This window comes from Triturus cristatus, chromosome 3_1 (genome assembly GCF_964204655.1).
Source record: "Triturus cristatus chromosome 3_1, aTriCri1.1, whole genome shotgun sequence".
Taxonomy (NCBI): Eukaryota; Metazoa; Chordata; class Amphibia; order Caudata; family Salamandridae; genus Triturus; species Triturus cristatus.
This window is the reverse complement of record NC_140583.1, coordinates 982,972,913-982,993,539: the sequence shown is the minus strand read 5'-3', so window position 1 is coordinate 982,993,539 and position 20,627 is coordinate 982,972,913. Positions and strand designations below refer to the sequence as shown.

The window sequence follows — 20,627 nt, the reverse complement described above, 5'->3', positions numbered from 1 at the left end:
AACATGACTAGACACCATGTATCGAAAATATTACAAACATTATCACACTGTTGCGTGCTCTCCCGCCTCCTTTAATCGCACTGATGGGAAATGGTCTAATTCTGAAAGCAACATTTAGGTTAACCCATAATCAATTTGTTTGAACCACCACCAGCAAAGAGGTTCTTCGTCTGTGAGCAAGAGCTTTCATTGCATAATGTTATATATAAGTTACAGAGAGATGAAATGAAATGACAGAAACATCCTATTTTGTAAAGAGAATACTTGGTACAGAAGTACAACTATATAAGAAAATCCCTCTTTCTACCAATGCCTTTTTGCTCTGTGTTTTGACCTCTGCCATCATTGTGGACATGCTGAACTGGCCACGTTTGATGTGCTGTTTATAACAGAAAAAGCATTTTTATTTTTGCAAACGCCCATATCTATCACTTGAGTAAAGAGACAAGACACTTGCGCAATTGGCACCGATGCAGCTGCAATGAGTACAGATCTGGAGAGTGATTGATGAATAAATGACCTTATTTTTTATTACATGCTTTTTTAAAGTTTTCACTAAAGGCCGTTATTCATACTGAATAAAATCTGAATCTTGTGACAGGAAGGTGATAAGATGAAAAAATAAAGAAGTTAAATCCTAATTATCGAATACCTTGATATAGCGTTGGAATTAAAAATATATATTTTGCCTGAGCTCAGCTGAAGTAAATTCCAATAGTTATGCTAATTTTTGTATTTGACACTTTTGTTAGCCTCTGGTTAAAAGCTGCCACTTAAAATGGCTGTTGGTGCACTCCTCACAGGAGGGGAGAAGGAAGACCAAGGGATGCAAAGAGGGACACCTACATTTGAACCAATTCCAATGATATAGACTTCATTTACTGAAGGAAACTGATGACTTGGGGGAGTCTTTGGCTTCTGGGGAAAAGAGACAACCTCCTATGTTTATTCAGAAATAACCCAGGCAGCTACATCTTAGCGGTTTCAGGCTGCAGCAGGAATATGTACTAAAAGCAAGTGACCTTACACTGCTGAAGGGTTTCAACCTTCAGAAAACTTTCTGCATCCTTCTGTAACTTTTTCGCTTTTGCCCTTTTAAGTTCTTTATTGTTAAACGGTGCTCATTTAATTCTTGCACGTATAGCGCATGCGTTTTCCTTTGAGAAACCCTGTTTGTGCTCCCAGATATAATTCATGACAGATCGACCCCTCAAAAAAACGTTTACCTTTGTGGGTCAGTCTGGGGCGTAACACAGGCCCCCGTAGCACCCCGCGGTGCGGGGCGGGGGCCCAGGCTCCAGGGGGCCCCCTTGGCACTGCACTCGGGCCAGAGAGCTCCTGATTGAGCCTGGAGGGGTCCCTCTTCGTACCATGCAGGGAGGCCCCCTCAATTTTCGTTACGCCAGTGGGGTCAGATTGTTTTGGCCTAGTGGGCCCAGTAACCACTCACACTAAGATCCTGGCTTCTCTCCTCCCTGAATCCCTCTAAGAATGCAATCGTTTTTATTTGGAATAGAAATCCTAATGCTGTAGGTTAAAATATGAGGTGGGAGAGGGTGAAACTCAGGAGTAACATTAGAAAATGTTTTCACAGAAACAAAGGTGAGTGAAGAGACAGGATCTCAGAAGCAGGATTTGCATTTAGTCAATCACTCTAAAAGAGTGTATGTGTTTGCGTAGGGGTAGAAATACAAGACGGGGGGTACCTTGTGAAAAGTTTCCAAAGTAGGATGCCAAGATACATACTCAGCCACCCTTTTGCAAAAAGCTATATGGTGAACACAGGAAAGAGTATACTGAATAAAGAAGAAAGGGTGTCGTTTGGAGACTATTAATAATATTGGTTTTACCCCGAAACGTCCCCTTGCTTAAGTTTGGGGAGCTATGCACCCCTGGCGAGGATGCCCTAATTACTACTGAGCTTTCAATGTAAGAAAACGCATACATTTTGCGGCTTTTAGTATTTGGCTATTCGAGTCTGTAATCAGGACCAGTTTAAAATAAATAAGGAGTAAACCACCCCCTGGGTAAATGTTTGCGTTACGTCACTTTGTATGACGTCAACTGCAGGGTACACGGGGGGCACACGCTGGTGGACGGCGTCCACCCACTTTTTTTTTACAGGGTGGATGCAGTCCACCCTGACAAGAAGTTGGGCCCCAAAGAAAAAGATGCTGAATTCGTCCTGGTGTAATTTTCAAACAGGGGAACACTTTCAGCAGCGCCTGCACATTGTTATCTGCTTTTGGTCTGCACCAACATGCAGGCGAGGCGGGGACGGGATGGGGCTCTCTTATGTCTGACTCCTGCTGGGCCCATAACAAATGTTAATGTTAATGTTAAGCCGAACTTTTTGAGCGCACGGCTACCCCAAAAGGGTGTCCCGGCGCTTTAGCAAAGAGGCCCAGAGAAACAGGAAACCAAAGGCAAACCTACTACAGTCACAGCGGATTACTTGGTAAAGAGCAGAGTCTTCAACTCCTTCCTGAAAGCCAGGAGGTTGTTCGCTTTCCGAAGGGAAAGTGGGAGCTCGTTCCACAAGCAGGCTGTCACGTATTGGAAGGAACGACCTCCCATCCGAACACGTTTGACCACAGGCACCTCCATTTTAGCCAGGTCCGCCGACCTCAGCAGCCTCCGCGGCACATAGAAAGCAATACGCTTCCTCAGATAGTTAGGGCCAATCGCATGGAGGGCTTTAAATGCCAGAGTGAGGAGCTTAAATCTGATTCTCCCCGAAATTGGCAGCCAGTGCAGCCTAGCCCGGAGCGCAGAGGCGCTAGCTCTCCTGGGCAGCCCATAGATGGCTCTGGCCGCCGAATTCTGGACAATCTGCAGTCTGGATAACAGATACTTAGGTAGGCCTGCAAAGAGTGCATTAGCATAGTCCAGGCGGGAGCCCACAAGCGCCTGGACTACATTCCTACGGTACTGCAGTGAGAGCAGAGGAAGAAATTTCCTAAGCATCTTGAGGATGCTGAAACATTTCCCTGCTAATCCCAGGATGTGTGGACGGAAGGATAGATCATCGTCAAACACCACTCCGAGATTTTTTACCTGAGAAGATGGTTTCTCTGGGGGGAACATGTCCTGGGGCCACCATGTCTTCCAGCCCGGATCAGGGGCACAGCCGAAAAAGAGCAGCTCAGATTTGTCTGAGTTGCATTTCAGGCTGTGCCGCTGAAACCACGCAAAGACTGCGCTCAGACAGTCCTTGATTCTGCCGCCGTTAAAGGCCTCTCCCTTCCTGCAGGTGAACAAGAGCTGGGTGTCATCAGCGTATGAGATGACCCGGGCCCCAAACGCCTCCGCTACCTCCGCTAGAGGGGCCATGTATATGTTGAAGATGGTGGGGCTCAGGATGGAACCTTGAGGCACCCCCACCTCCAGCGAAAGCATTTCGGCCGAGAACGGCGGAGCCCAGATCACCTGTCGGCGGTCGGCAAGAAAGGATTGAAACCAGTCCAGCACCGTCCCTCGCAGACCAATCTCCCTGAGTCTTGAGAGGAGACCTGCGTGTGGGACGGTGTCGAACGCCGCCGATAGGTCCAACATGACTAGCATAGCCTTTCCCCCATGATCGAGCGTCTCCCTGATGGCGTCGGTAACCTCTACCAGAGCCGTCTCCGTGCTGTAATTCGCACGAAAGCCGGACTGGGAGTCATGCAGCAGTTTGTTGTTCTCAATAAAGGTGGTCAGAGTATGCTGAACATGTTTCTCCAACACCTTCGCCAGAGCAGGGAGGAGGGAGATTGGTCTATAGTTAGCGCATTGCAGGGGGTCGAGCAGAGGCTTCTTAACCAGCGGCAGAATGAGTGCGTGTTTCCATTGTCGTGGAACCACCCCTGAACTCAATGATAGATTAAGCAGGGGGTTCAGCAAGCTGTTCAACGCTGAGGCCACCTTGCCCAAGCATTTCGCCGGACAAGCATCCAGAGGCGAGCCAGATTGCAGCCGGGATAACAGCTCAAGCGATGTCTCACAGGACAGCTGGGGAAAGACAGATAGTAAAGGCCCAGATTCAGCCTGTGAGGGAGCTAAATAGGTCGACTTATCCCCTAACACAGCGTCAGCCGTTCGGGAATCCACAGATGGAAAAGTGTCCTGAATCTTTAAGATTTTAGTCACAAAAAAGTCGGCGAGCTGTTTGATCCATTCTTCCGTGTGTGAATGGACCGGGGTCCCTACTACAGGGTTGACAAACTCCTTCACAATCCTAAAGATTTCCCGGCTCGTATTATCGGCTTTGTCAATTCTCTGCTCAAGATAGTTCTTTTTGGCTGCGGCAATCTGTTTATAGTAAGACTTTATCGCGTCGCGGTATTTCGTTAGCTCCACAAGATCGTACTTGCGCCGCCACCGCCTTTCCAACTTTTTGCAGTCTTGTCGCATTGTACGTAAAGTGGAAGAGAACCAAGGAGCAGAATTAAGATGAGGTGCTGTTTTAGCAGGCTTCAATGGGGCCAGCTCCTCGAATCTTGCCTGCATCCAGTTCTGGACCAGGATTAGGTCGGTTTCCAGAACCCCTGTCAGTTGACACGGGTATTGGCAGAGAGCATCGGAGAGCATATCTGCTGTCACTAGGTGGTAGGCTCTAGATTGCCGGGACCCTTCCTTCCGAGCCCTTTGGCTAAGCTTAGATTCAAACACTAAGGCAAAGTTTATCAGATAATGATCTGACCAGAGGACCGGGAGTGGAGGGGACACCTCAATAGGCTTGGAGGAAAAGATCACATCTAATGTGTGGCCTTTCACGTGAGTGGGGCTGTGGATAAAAGGGGCTAGCCCTAACATCGCCGTGATATCACGGAGTTTGGTAGCTTCAGCATCGGTTAGACAGTCCATGTGCAAATTTAAGTCGCCTAATAACAAGCAGTGCGCAGAACGCATGCAAGGTACTGATAAGGCCGACTGTAGGTCCTCGAAAAAGGACCCGATGGGTCCAGGGGGTCTATAGAGGAGAATTCCGGTACAGGTCTGGGACGCCGATAGATGGAGTGTAAAACCTAAGGCTTCACATCCGGCAATGTTGTCCACCGCAAAGGAGGAGCAATCAAAGACCTTGTCCACTATCAGAGCCACCCCACCGCCTCTTCCCTCAGTTCTATCCCTCCGTAAGATGGAATAGTTAGGCGGGACAGCACAGGCAATGTCGGGTTCAGAGCCCACTCCCAGCCAAGTCTCAGTTAGAAATAAGCAAGAGATCTTGGAGTGCGCGAGAAGATCCCATATATCCGAGGTATGACGAGGAAGGGACCTAGTGTTAAGCAACGCGCAGTGACAGTACTGAGGAGGGGTAGATGGACCATGAGTAGATGATAATGTGGGGAGCCAGTTACACACGGGGCAACCCTTGCCTAAACGGCGACCGCCGGGGAAAAGAGACAGACAGGCCGAGCGAGGGGGGCGCAAAGCAAACAAGGAAGCAGCGCTATACGTAATCATCCTAGAGCTGCGGGTAGTCAACCTCTAACCCGGCAGACAACAGGAGCCGAGGACCAGAGTCCGACCTCGTCCGCCTCTGAGACGCGGACGAGCGCAGACGGGCAGGACTCTGGCACGACTCAGGCGCAGGGAAAGGCGCTCCGCTGCGCGTTACCGCTGCGCAAGACCAGCGAGCATTAAATAGCGTCGTCTCGGCGTCTCAGGTGACCTGGACGCTCAAAGATGGCGCTCGCGCTTCCTCCCAAAGCAAGATGGCGCTGAAACCCACAGAAACCCACAACCTCCCGGTAACCCGGACCCGCCAAACAGCGGTGGTGATTCCTGAATTACGGTGCAAGGTAGGGGCCAGGAGCGCTTTTAAAAACAGGGGGGAAGGCAAAAAGTAACACAAACAGAAATCCGAAAACGGGATATTTTAAAAATAAGCTAAGCAGAGAAGGCGCGCGACCAGCGCGAACAGCAGCGGGGCACCAGTGATATTCTCGCCCTCAAGGGCACTAAGCAGGCTCACCTTCCGCTCAGCTCGCCCTAAATAGCGTCGTCTCGGCGTCCCAGGTGACCTGGACGCTCAAAGATGGCGCTCGCGCTTCCTCCCAAAGCAAGATGGCGCTGAAACCCACAGAAACCCACAACCTCCCGGTAACCCGGACCCGCCAAACAGCGGTGGTGATTCCTGAATTACGGTGCAAGGTAGGGGCCAGGAGCGCTTTTAAAAACAGGGGGGAAGGCAAAAAGTAACACAAACAGAAATCCGAAAACGGGATATTTTAAAAATAAGCTAAGCAGAGAAGGCGCGCGACCAGCGCGAACAGCAGCGGGGCACCAGTGATATTCTCGCCCTCAAGGGCACTAAGCAGGCTCACCTTCCGCTCAGCTCGCCCTAAATAGCGTCGTCTCGGCGTCCCAGGTGACCTGGACGCTCAAAGATGGCGCTCGCGCTTCCTCCCAAAGCAAGATGGCGCTGAAACCCACAGAAACCCACAACCTCCCGGTAACCCGGACCCGCCAAACAGCGGTGGTGATTCCTGAATTACGGTGCAAGGTAGGGGCCAGGAGTGCTTTTAAAAACAGGGGGGAAGGCAAAAAGTAACACAAACAGAAATCCGAAAACGGGATATTTTAAAAATAAGCTAAGCAGAGAAGGCGCGCGACCAGCGCGAACAGCAGCGGGGCACCAGTGATATTCTCGCCCTCAAGGGCACAAAGGCCGAATTTGAGGTGTCATCAGGCCTCCTTTTGTTTGAGTCTCCTGGCTGGCAGCAGTCAGGAACCTCACACCTAAAGCAAATGCAGCAGAGGGGAAACAAAGGCTCACACGGTGTTAGCAATTTACACTACTTAAGACAGGTAGCTTTTCACTTTGTTCAGGCTCTGTTTAGGAGATATGAATGCGCTGTAATAACGTCAGATGTGTTGATCTTTCCCAGTATTTGGACAAAATAAATAGCATTTATATAAGCACATACCACCCCTGAAGAGGCGTTGTAATAATCTAAATATATATATTTTTTCTTTTAATGCACTATGGGTAGAGGAAGTTTACGCTGACAAAAGGCAACATTGTTTTATGTGTAACATACAAAATTGTGAATCTTCTGCTTAAATCAGGATAGTTTCCATGTATACTCGAAATGTTCTCAAATGTACTCATGAAAGACCTGCTAAACATATATGTGCGGGCTTAAGATCTGATGTCACTTCTTGTGATGCCACTTCCAGTGATGTCATGGGCTGTGGTCATGCGCTTCACGCGCCGCTATGTCATCGCCGTGATGTCACGCGCAGTGAGGCCACTTGCATACTGATTAATTAGGTTAGTCCCTCCACTTCTGTTTTTTTAGAACTGGTGCCCTGGTTGGGGTTAAAGGGTCTGTGGTATCGCTTCCTGTATTCTATGACACTTGAGTAGTGATGACAGCTTGAGCAGGGTTAAAAGCAAACGCGGCCCAGGGTATGCATGCTGTGAGGCAAAGGAGACCCCGAGCTTACACTTCACAGAGATAGGTGTGAATGGTTTCAACATGTAAGTACTACCTGTGAGGTTGTGTTTCTGTCACTGCTGCTTCTCCGCTGTGCTTTCACGCCTGCAGCAAGCTGTGGAAGGAGATAACAAGACATGGATGACTATACCCTCGAAATAAGAACACTTTTAGAGTATCTCTAGCTAGTACTAATAATCAGGAGAGTACTACATCTTACGCCAAGATTTGTATTTTTATTGCAATGCTTGCTTACCAGTGCACATAGTAAAGCATGAGTTCATGTCAAAAGTACATTGAAAGGAGATATTTAAAGAAGTGAGGTCAATACCAAGGCCCTGCATCTCTGCCATAAAATAGGGGGATCTTTGTTAATAGCGATGCATGTGAATTTAAAACAATTGGAGATAGAGATCTAGAAAAAGAGAAGAAGATTGTTCTCTCTATCATGTCCGAATACCAGGCTCAACATTCACTTTAGCACTATAAAATAGAAGCGATATTACAACATGTGAGCTTCAAATGTCAATAAAAACCAACCATTTTTGAAGGGTTCATATGAGACCAAAATTCAAAACACACAAGGGGTGTGCACCGCAAAGTTAGAGTCCATTCATTTACAAGTCTAATCCAAGTTGCATATATTCCAATATGTCTTTATTTTCATTTTTCATTGGTGATATTAATAAGTCAGCCAACGTGTTTCGTTCACTGTACGTGAACTTCCTCAGGGCTATTGAAGTCGTGCATCGATTCGGTATAGTCTACACCTGTTGCAAGTTCGATCCCTTAATTGCATTAGATTCTCATGTCTCCTGCTGATATAAGAAATTCAGCCAGGGTCGCCTAATCAGGCTCCATCTTAGACACCTTGTTCCTGAATTCGTCCTGGTGTAATTTTCAAACACGGGAACACTTTCAGCAGCGCCTGCACGTTGTTATCTGCTTTTGGTCTGCACCAACATGCAGGCGGGAATGGGATGGGGCTCTCTTATATCTGACTCCTGCTGGGCCCATAACAAAGGCCGAATTTGAGGTGTCATCAGGACTCCTTTTGTTTGAGTCTCCTGGCTGGCAGCAGTCAGGAACCTCACACCTAAAGCAAATGCAGCAGAGGGGAAACAAAGGCTCACACGGTGTTAGCAATTTACACTACTTAAGACAGGTAGCTTTTCACTTTGTTCAGGCTCTGTTTAGGAGATATGAATGCGCTGTAATAACGTCAGATGTGTTGATCTTTCCCAGTATTTGGACAAAATAAATAGCATTTATATAAGCACATACCACCCCTGAAGAGGCGTTGTAATAATCTAAATATATATATTTTTTCTTTTAATGCACTATGGGTAGAGGAAGTTTACGCTGACAAAAGGCAACATTGTTTTATGTGTAACATACAAAATTGTGAATCTTCTGCTTAAATCAGGATAGTTTCCATGTATACTCGAAATGTTCTCAAATGTACTCATGAAAGACCTGCTAAACATATATGTGCGGGCTTAAGATCTGATGTCACTTCTTGTGATGCCACTTCCAGTGATGTCATGGGCTGTGGTCATGCGCTTCACGCGCCGCTATGTCATCGCCGTGATGTCACGCGCAGTGAGGCCACTTGCATACTGATTAATTAGGTTAGTCCCTCCACTTCTGTTTTTTTAGAACTGGTGCCCTGGTTGGGGTTAAAGGGTCTGTGGTATCGCTTCCTGTATTCTATGACACTTAAGTAGTGATGACAGCTTGAGCAGGGTTAAAGGCAAACGCGGCCCAGGGTATGCATGCTGTGAGGCAAAGGAGACCGCGAGCTTACACTTCACAGAGATAGGTGTGAATGGTTTCAACATGTAAGTACTACCTGTGAGGTTGTGTTTCTGTCACTGCTGCTTCTCCGCTGTGCTTTCACGCCTGCAGCAAGCTGTGGAAGCAGATAACAAGACATGGATGACTATACCCTCGAAATAAGAACACTTTTAGAGTATCTCTAGCTAGTACTAATAATCAGGAGAGTACTACATCTTACGCCAAGATTTGTATTTTTTATTGCAATGCTTGCTTACCAGTGCACATAGTAAAGCATGAGTTCATGTCAAAAGTACATTGAAAGGAGATCTTTAAAGAAGTGAGGTCAATACCAAGGCCCTGCATCTCTGCCATACAATAGGGGGATCCTTGTTAATAGCGATGCATGTGAATTTAAAACAATTGGAGATAGAGATCTAGAAAAAGAGAAGAAGATTGTTCTCTCTATCATGTCCGAATACCAGGATCAACATTCACTTTAGCACTATAAAATAGAAGCGATATTACAACATGTGAGCTTCAAATGTCAATAAAAACCAACCATTTTTGAAGGGTTCATATGAGACCAAAATTCAAAACACACAAGGGGTGTGCACCGCAAAGTTAGAGTCCATTCATTTACAAGTCTAATCCAAGTTGCATATATTCCAATATGTCTTTATTTTCATTTTTCATTGGTGATATTAAAAAGTCAGCCAACGTGTTTCGTTCACTGTACGTGAACTTCCTCAGGGCTATTGAATTCGTGCATCGATTAGGTATAGTCTACACCTGTTGCAAGTTCGATCCCTTAATTGCATTAGATTCTCATGTCTCCTGCTGATATAAGAAATTCAGCCAGGGTCGCCTAATCAGGCTCCATCTTAGACACCTTGTTCCGAGTCCCACGCCACTAACATTTCAAGGCGCATTTCCGCACGTCTCGCCCGTAATGCTTGAATGGCCCTTTAAAGATTATACCTGATTGATGCACTAGTTCAATAGCCCTGACAAAGTTTACATATGGTGAAAGAAACAAGTTGGTTCTCTTTTTTTTATCACCAATGAAAAATTTAAATATAGACATATTGGAATGTATGCAGCTTCGATTGGACTTGTAAATGAATGGACTCTAACTTCGCGGTACACCATCACTTGCGTGTCTTAAATCTTGTTTGACCGTCTGGTCGCGTCTTTGGAGTTACAGGTGCTTGGTTTGGTGCATGCAGTATAATTATAATTTCTAATAAATTGGGACAAGGAGGAGAAGCAGTACCAAGAATGGCTCACTGCTCTGTTGTGTATCGGATACTTCATATGAGACCAACTCTGATTTCCAACTGAGGCACTCTCAGGCTGATAATTCTGATCTAGGCAGAAAAGTGAGTTTGTACCTGAATTGGGATTACCAAGCATGCAAAAGTATCATAGGGAACCTGTGATTTCTGAAACATTTGAATATTCTGAGCTTCAAAATTCGGGGCAGGTGAAAACATTCAGTATTACGCCATTATCCTGCATCCCAAAACTTCCAAAATCAGTAAAGTTGTGTGAGGTGCTGCTACAACATTTTACTAGCCAAACTAAATGAGGGCTTAGATGCTATCTCGACTAGTACTTGTGTTAGAGAGAGGAACTGGTTGAACCAATTCAAAAAAGCAATGCAAGTTAGCACTGTTTCGTCGTATTTTTGTTTTGATCAACAAGACCAAAGCACTCAAGAATCTTCTAAAAATAGTTCTTAGAAAAGACATACTTAGCCATTACTAGTAAACATAGGGGTAGAATTTTTTAGTCCAGTCAAGTCTTATTCTCCTCATTGCATTCTTTCATCATGATGCGCTTGACAAAAGCCCACCACTATTTCCCTAACACAGAGAAAGATTTCCAAAATAGTTCCTAACATTTGGTGTGCAAATTCTGGGATGTATGGCAGTCACACGAGTTATGGATTAAAGAGTAAACCATAACTTACAAAATTTCTGTGAGTTTTGGGCATTAATTTATAACCACACCAGTACTTTAACTATTGTTTTTAAGTGGAATTCTTTTTTGCTACATATCTTAAAGTGTTATAACCCTGGGGTGGAGGATCAAGAGGTGTTCTCCGTCTTGGAGAGTGACACATCTCGACTGAAGGAGTCAACAGTGTTCCCCGAGGTGACCCTGCGGCTCATCTATGGTCAGGCTAGTTTATCAGGGCTGTCTCTCCTGCCTCATGCCTCATGCCTCTGATACTATCGGCTGCCTGCCCCACCTGTTCGCACTGTCCATGTCTCCGCATCAACGCCGCCAAGAGGCGCACTGCTGACTGACCAGCTCCCACTACCCCAGTCTCTCTTTTACTGCACCGTCGTCCTGCGAACCAATGACTGCCTCTCCTCCACATATCAGTTGCCCTATGCCGGCTATGGAGCCTTCCTGCCCTACAGGGCCGAGCTACCCTCTTCCCACAGCTGGCCACCCAGAACGAGCTCAAGAGCAGTCCTGGAGTACGGCATGCTGCCTTCGCCCACCACCTCCCGGCCTTCTACCCCTACGGCCAGTACCAATTCAGGGATCCTTCCAGGGCCAAGAACGCCACCCGTTACAGCACCAGCACCCTGACGGCCTGGCTGAATGAGCACCGCAAGAATCCCAGCAAGGGCGAGAAGAGCCTGCTCTGTAAAAATTTAATATATATTAGTCCAACCCTAATCGCTTTAACTTTTCCTAATATGTAACCTTGAGTGATTTTGCAACTTGTATATCTGTAACGCTCACCATGAGTAGTATATATGTAGTAGATATATGTATTGTAACTTAATACCATTCTTTTTGAGTTTAGATGCATGTTTCTGTTTCGTATCTTATATGTAATTCATGTACTCTGAAGTCCTTATGTAATGTAACTGGTTCTATTGTAAAGCGCTCTGACACCTTGGGGTACAGTACGCGCTATATAAAAATGCATAAATAAATAAAGAACTTCACTTAAACCTTGGCTTTTCAATTAATTTCTATGGTGTTTTGATGCTGTACCACATTCAACTGGCCAATATCAGCCAGGTGTTGTGTTCAAACTACCGTGACTGGCCAATCCCAGCTGTGCACATCCTTTGGCCTAGTCCAACCTCAACCTCCGTTGAATACAGCATTTGGCACATGTTCAAAAAGGGTTGGCTAAAGGGCCTGACCTTTGTGCAGGCCTTATACTCTACCCATCGCAGGTGGGCTAACCCGCTGCACAAGGCCAGATTCTATGTGCAGCGGGGATGGCAAACGGTTCTAGCCTTTGGCCTGGGTCTGTGCCCAACTCCATATGGGTGGCCAGCACCCACTGTGCATGGTTGGGTTAGCTGCCAGGCCAGTCCCGTGGCTGTGTGCCACCTACTATGTACATAGCTGTGTGTACAAGGGACTGTCTGTGAGGACTGCTTTAAAAAAAATTACAGCCAATCTAGCACTGCCCCACGTGAATTGGGCATTGAGCAGTGGAGCAGAAATTATTCTTGAGCCAAACATTTGACCTGCATAGAGCTGGATAGGTACTGGTTCACAGACCCAATAAAGCACACAGATTAGAGAACATCAGGAACATTTGGCTTCACTGGTTGTCCAGGTGTGTTGCAGGTTTACTTTTGTTTCAAATATGTATTTCACAACTTTAGGCACAAGTTAGTAAGCAGTTTTTTGTTAAACATAGTGAATCTTAGAAAATTCCATGTTTGTGGTCAGAATGTGCATTTTGAGCCCCAGCCCCAGCGAGGTCAGGGTTAATAATGCCTTTGAGCATTCAATGTTGACACTTCCACTGTTTTCTGCCCCTTGTAGCAGACCCGTATAATGATCAAATTGTATTTCTAATACCAAAAATTAGACTCATTTACTTGTGATTTTAAAAGATAAAAAAAGGGCTTGAGGATCAAGTATACTTGCGGAAAGTGAATCAAACTAAGGAAAAGGTAAAAAAGAAGTAGGAGTGTGTTATTTAGTTTTACTTTTTTAATGAAGTTGATTAAACAGAAGTATTATTTTGTGGTGTTATGCACTATACTGATCTAGTCAAAGCTCATAAAGTCTGATTTTGGGATTTGAGTCAACATTGACAGGTCATTACCATTTGAACTGTGTTAAGAGTGCTAGGTTTCACTGGGCAAACAGAAACTATCTCAGAAAAGGTTGTTGATTATTGGATGCAAGTCTGAGAAGTGGCATTGGTGATATCGGCCTCAAATCGGTTTGATGGCCCAGGATATTTGGGGATTACCATACTGCCATTTCACAAAAAAACATATTAAGTGTTTGGACCACTTCTATCTGCAGAATTTACTGGCTTATGTTTACGTCACAAAAAAACAGAAGTTCCCACCTTCTGCCTTGTAATGTGGCCCCTCCTTACCTTGATTACTGAAATGGGAGACATAGGGTAAATGTGGGGAATGCCTACCAATTCCACAATTAACCCAGAAAAATTAGTAAACTAGCTATGCTAGAGAAATATGATGCCCTAGCAGTGTGGGCCATCAGATGTCGCACTAGTCTATAATAGTGTTACTGAAATGTTTGTCTATGGTCAACTTTTCGTGTCCCCACTGCCCTGCAGTCACTGACAATCCAAATACTAATAATAACAAATGAAAAGGAGCATACAATCATAAAATCAGTTTAACCCAATTAACAGCATTATGGCTAGTGCCAATCCACGTCTATTTGCAGTTAGATGTTCAATCAAATTCCTCAGGAGTCTTATGCATGAGTTTCAGTCCTCTTTATTGAAGTTTATTTATTATAACAATTGCACATCAGCCCAGCCAAGGTTTAGTAGTTCTTAGACCTCGCTCTCCGGCTCCTCTACAGTGTGCACAAGTAATCTCACACAAAAATGAAACAATGCGACAAAACGTACTGTATTCTTTCCGAGACGTTTTCTACACCAGCAAAAAAGCTCCCATGGGTTTGCCTACGAGTCCTATCCTATGTAATTCAAGATTTTCTTGGACTCACCGGTCCAGGGCAGAAATTGACGTTTCTACGTCAGAGATATAGAAGATAGAGGCTGTTGCTGCTTGAGTTCCTAGAAATGCACTATAGCTGTGTGGGTGTTAATATCATTCAAGACAATCCAGGCTGTAACTCTATTGTGCCACCCACTCTGACTCGTTATTAATGTCATAGTGTGGGAGGAGAGCATGGAGAGCATATAGATGTTCAGGTTTGGGCTATACAATAACGCGATAAATCGAATGCGTTCACCATATGACGGAACTATATCAGAGAAAGTTACCTTCAGAAACTTGAATACAAACAAATGCACCGTTGTTGTTGTTGTAATGTGAATAAACTGGAAAGTCTGCATTCCAGGAAGTCAAAAAAATGTCACCTGTGAGTGTATCAACAGAAAGCATACCGCTCAGAATGGCATCCAACGTGGAAGAAGAGAGAGGGATCCCTAAGCACTGTTAAAGTCCTCAACAACATTTTAAAAGCCACAAATGTTCTATTCTGTAGGTGACTGATTATAGAATATAGATAATGAGAGTTTATGAGAATTTATAAGTCTAAATCAGGCTTTTTCAATAAGTAGCTGGTGAGCCACTGATCTCTCCAGCTAACTGTAAGTATCTCTCCTGTGTGCAGCCCAGCCTACTAAATTAGAGGATTTTGCTTGGTTTAAACAACATATGTATACCAAAATTAAAAAGGCTGTATTTGAAACGAAAATGCGTGTATTTCAGGACTCTTAAACTAATGTTTGATTAAAAATGATTGCATGTCCTAAATAAATCATGGGTACTATCACGCTTATTACCTTGGTGTCAGGGGCAGTGCAACTATTCCTGTTCTGTATTGCACACGTAGAGGCATTCCAAATTGATAACGTTTTTTGCATTACTACTGGCAACCCATTCGATGCACTCAAATAATTGTTGCAGATAATCTTGCATATGGTGGCACTAATGCAATCTTGTCCGATGAGGTCACTATTCCTATAGAAATATTAGTAGCTTCGGATTTTTATTCAAACCTTGGTCTAAATCAAAACTAAGAGCCCCCACAGCAACGCCCAAGCAATACATATTTATCAATGACATACTCCCGCAATCCTTAGACTAGATGTAAAAGGTGTTGATGCCCAGGGGGTTCCTCTGCAGAATATTACAAAAAATTAAATACATAGATAAGTAGAACTACAATCCACTGTGAAGAAGCTGCACAGCTCCTTTGAATGCCTTTCTGCTTTTGAACAGTTCTACAACCTAGATGTCAAAAAGTTGGTGCACAGCTTCGAGCAACACACAGATTTCTAAGGTGTATTTCAAAGTTAATAATTTCTGATGCATCAAGTATAGAGGTGTTCAACGTTAATCATTTTTGATGTACAAATTACGTAGTGTTTCAATGTTAATCATGTTTGATGTGTGTATGACGCATTGTTTCTACTTTTGGTAATATGAGTGCAAGCTGCATACATCAGCGGTGATACCTCAGGCTTGAGGGCACAGATTTCCTACACTGCTGTCAAATTCGATTTTTTTGCTGTTCCACATGTGTTTCCTCCATATCTGGAAAGTCTTTGATGAACTTGAAAATTCTAAAAGGACTATTTTTATGAACGGCTTTATACTCCAGGCAGTGATATGTTAAATACTCTTAACAGCTACACAAGACTTTGTGGAAACAGTAAAAACGCTCACAAAAGAGTTACTAGTGAAGATGCTTCAGACAAATTGTATGTATATACATAATATTAGGTACAAAGGGCTCACTAATCTACTAAAGGTCATGAACTAACAGATTTAGCATTTGCAGGTCCACTTATTTGGTAAATCACAGGTTTTGCGAATGCTAAAAACCCTTTTAAAATGTGCAAAGCCCATTTGATGATTTGGGAAAAAAAATCTAAATCGTTAAATGAGCTTAGGAAACCATTAGGAATCGGGATTTGGAAGGGGTGCCGTGAGGCCCTTCCTTCCACATACAGACGCCTTATGATATGTATTAATGTTTTATGACCAAAATTCAGTTGCAAAATATGAAAATGTTACCACCGTCTCAAAGGAGGTGGTGACCTTTTCACAAATGGGGAGGGGTTCCTAAGACACCCCTTCCCATTTGTGAGTGTTTAATAAAAAGAAAAATAGTAGTAGTCAGTGGTCCACGTAAACACTGCTTACTAATAAAACATGTTTGTAAAAGTTTGTAAAATATTACATTTTTCTTTTTTAAAACAGATCCTGTTTTCCATTTCGGAAAACATGGCCTGCATTACAAAAAAAGAAATAAAGGTTGCCTTCTTGAAAAGCAATCACAGACATGGTGTTCTGCTGATGCCAGCAAGCCACCATGCCTCTGATTGAAGCCAATCCTAGTGGGTCGCAATTTGCAACTTCCCTCATTAATATTTAAGAGGTAGGTTGAATCACAACCAACTTCAATTCTGTATTTTATGAATCGACCTATTAATACACAGGTCAGTTTGCAAAATACAAACGTAATCAATAAAAGCCGGGGTGCAAATTACAACCATGTTTACTGAATGCAATTTTAGTACATGAGGCCCTGCCTAGTGCCAATCAAAATGTTGGCTGGTATTGAATCCCAACATTCCAAGACTGGTGGTTCTGTTCCATTATGAAACAAAACCTGATTTACTAATTTACACTCCAAGTTTCCAAAGGTGCAGTAAGAGGGGAGGCATGAAAAAACGGACCCTCTGTACCCTGTTAGGGGAGTAAAGGACAGTTATAACTTGGTGCAGGGAGTCCCTCTTTTCCATGCCCTTGAGCCACTGCCCCTGCTGCACTATTGATAACCATGCCCCTGTATATGTCTACCCACCCAGTGGTCTTGCTCACCACAAAATGAATGACATTAGGTCTGCACTAGTCAGTTGCCACTTTCCCTGCTGGAGTGATTTTATATGTATGCATAGGTGAATGGTCAGGGATCAATTACTTAATTTGTTCCAAGCGTCACAGACGTCAATAGCATGACCTTGTCGCAAAGGGTCTCATTGCTGCACACGTAATTATGTTTGCCTCACCTTTTAATATTGCTGTTCATGGGAGTGATTTTGGACTCATCTTGTAATCCTGTTTATGACCCTATAAAGATACGTTTAATTCTGACTCCGTTGACATGATGGTAGGCCTTTGATTGACTCAACCTACAATATTAATGTTCACGTGATTTATTTTCACCCAGACTGTAATATTGTTGTGTCTGTGAGACTGATTTTGAATCAGGTTGTAATTAAGGCTCCCTGTTTTCCGTTTTTACAGATAAATACAGACAGAAAACAATGTGTTTTCTGTCCGCATTTATTTTTTTTAATGGATAAATACAGAATGTGCTTCTTTTAATAGACTCTTTGTATTGTCTTTCATGAATTATAGCCCAACAGCTGAGAAGATGGACAGCATGGGAAATTAAAAACAGTAAGATATTTCTTTAAATAACTTCATGTGTCAACATACATTTGTGGTATAATGCCAATATTTGCCAGTGGGTGTACTGGTATGTAATATTTGGCAACTTAAATAGCTAAAACACGACAGATATCAAAGTATGAGTGCGCGTCTATCCTTTAAATAAATATGGAAATGTACAGTTTTACTACTACATTTATAGGCAAAATACAAAATAAATATGGATCAATACAGATAAACTGGCCCAAAAATAAATATGCATAAATATAGACGGAAATGTTAAAAAATTAAATACCATAAAACCGGGAGCCCTAGTTGTAAAATAGTTTTGTCTGTGACTGATTGATTTTAATTCCAACACTGTACTTTTCTTTAGTTTGTAAGTGAATATTACGTTATCGCATGCATCACAAGACATCATTTGTTCTGTGGGCCACATCGTTAATTATTGGTGTCACAATGTTATCCAACCGCATTTTCAATGAACCCGCTTATGAGCCCAAAAATCGGTAGACACACTGTGTGATCTTACTCTCATGAGTGTGAAGGAATTGTGTGAGGGTCCAGGCTAGAGTAAAGATCTGCAATAGTGACACATATTTAGCATCTTATACCGTATATGATGTCAATTGATATATTCCCATATTTATATTTCATACTCTCAAGGTTCATTATGTTTCTACTTCCTCAAACAATAAGACCTGACTTCACTTGCCTGAGTATTCGTGTGTGTAACTTTTTCTTCCTTTGCAAGATCTACATGTATTATGCGTATTAAATGAAAATGGGTTTTGGTTAAAAATCCGGACTTTTGCAAAGATTTTTTTTATGAGCTCCCTGTTTTAATCCTTCATTCACGAATATCATCCAGGTTGGATTAATGAAATAACACACCGTATTCATGCATAGCATAGCCCAGTAATCGACAACTAATTGATATCACACTTACAGCCCTAATATTTAAAAACACTATACTCACTAATCAGCCTCAGGGCATGATCACACAAACACTCACATAGACACATGCACAGATACACACAACACACAACATAATTCATATAGACAAGGTCTAAATCTTTTTTTCACTTGTGGATAAAGCAGCAGCACGTCACTTCCACTCTTTCATGTACACTGGAGAGAATTAACGAACATACGCATGAACTGTTGACGAGCTGATAAACCACTGTCCTTTGACAGACTCGTGCCAACCTTCAAAGCATGTATGCTTATATGTCTATACACCATAATATCAAACGCTATGCATTGCATGCATAGGCATAACAAATGGAACAAACTTTGTGGACAAGCAATGCCCAAAGTTGTCCCATTTTTGCAATCGACATGTGTATAGCGAAATTATGCACAACCCCAGCAGAAAATATGAACTATTGCATGCCTTTGTAACTCATGCTTTCTGTTTATCAAATGTATGCTCTCACTGTTTCTGTGTTCCATTCTCATATAAAGCGCATTAACAATATTGGATTAACCCAAGCTCATCATAGAACCAACACACATCGCAGGATACCAACCAGTGACAGCATCAAGTACAACTCACCTCACAGCTCACATGGACTGACCTCTCCATCATCCATTTCTAAATTAACACACTGCAAGTCACCACACTCACTAGTGTCAGCATACTCAGCCGCAGCTGGCACAAGATCTATGAAACAGACTGCCTCAACACCCTCAGTATGGCTCCACCTAACCGACAGAAAACCTCAACGAGGACATCACCAACTTCAACAATGGATCAAGAACTGTGCAGACATCCTCTCACCCATCAAACCCAACTACCAAAGAAGAAGCAGGATAGCTGGTAGTCAGAGGACCTTCGATATTTCAAAAGATATTGCAAATAGCTAGAAAGAAAATGGAGAACCAGCCACAAAACCACAGACAGAACCACCTACAAGGCTGCATTCCAATGCTACCACCAGCAACTAAGAGATACCAACAAAAGAGTGCTAACTGAGCACATCAAAAGGAGTTCCAAAAGCTGCAAGGAGACCTTTCCAATCATCAAGGACTACACCACACCCTCGTTCTCATTCAACAGCATCACCCCCTCCCAAAAACCCTGGGAAGTCCTATCAAACTTCTTCCACAACAATATTGCAAACATCTACAGCAACTTCACTCACCAACCAGACCCTAGCGGTCTCATCACAAGCCTGCCCATCATCAACTAAGAAGGCCACTTGACGGAATCTCACCAGAGATGAAACAGAGCCAATCATGCAGACCATCCAGTCTGGAGCCTAAGCAGTCCCCTGTCCCCACCACATCTACAACATTGGAGCAACACCCAGCCACACCGCCCTCACACACATAATCAACACCTCCATCACATATGCCACATTCCCAGAAGACTGAAAGAATGCAGTGGTCAAAGCCATCCTCACGAAGCTATCGACTGACCTGAGCAACTTTCAGCATATCTCCCTGCTCCCCTACACAGTCAAAGTGATAAAGAAGGCCATCAACAAGCAACTCCCAACCCACCTCAATCACCACCACATACTGGACAACACTCAATCAGGTTTCTGAAAAAAGACAGTGCCGAAACAGCACTCATCATAGCCACCAACAACATCAGACCCATCCTGGCCCTCATTCTGTTCAAACTCTCCACGGCATACAACACAGTCTCCCACAACACACTCATTAGAAGACTTCACAAGCTTGCAACCAAGTACCTGCACTCAACTGGATCTGCTCCTCTCTCACGGGAAGAACCCAAAAAGTCAGAATGCCACCCTTCATATAGGAGAACATAAGCCTGATCTGTGGAGTCACCCAGGTATCGTCTCTCAGCCCTACTCTGTTCAACATCTACATGACTCCACTTGCCAACATCTTCTGATCCAAAGGCATCACCCTCATCTCCTATGCCAACAACACTAAACTCATCCTCTCCCTGATGGACAAGGCAACCACCACCAGAGCGAATTGCATGACCATTGTAGCAGAATGGATGAGAACCAACTGCTTGAAACTCGACTCCAACTAG

At 43.8% G+C, this 20,627-nt stretch overlaps 1 protein-coding gene across 1 annotated transcript in view; it reads right to left on the bottom strand.

Annotated features, from left to right (window-relative positions):
- HIVEP3 (HIVEP zinc finger 3) overlaps positions 1 to 20,627 on the bottom strand; it is a 1,736,279-nt gene that overhangs the window by 127,091 nt on the left and 1,588,561 nt on the right. The window contains exons 9-10 of the mRNA XM_085645663.1: positions 9,277 to 9,336; positions 7,480 to 7,539 (exon numbers count right to left, since the gene is read on the bottom strand). The gene's annotated coding sequence lies outside the window, so the exon portion shown is untranslated. The remainder of the gene's footprint in view (positions 1 to 7,479; positions 7,540 to 9,276; positions 9,337 to 20,627) is intronic.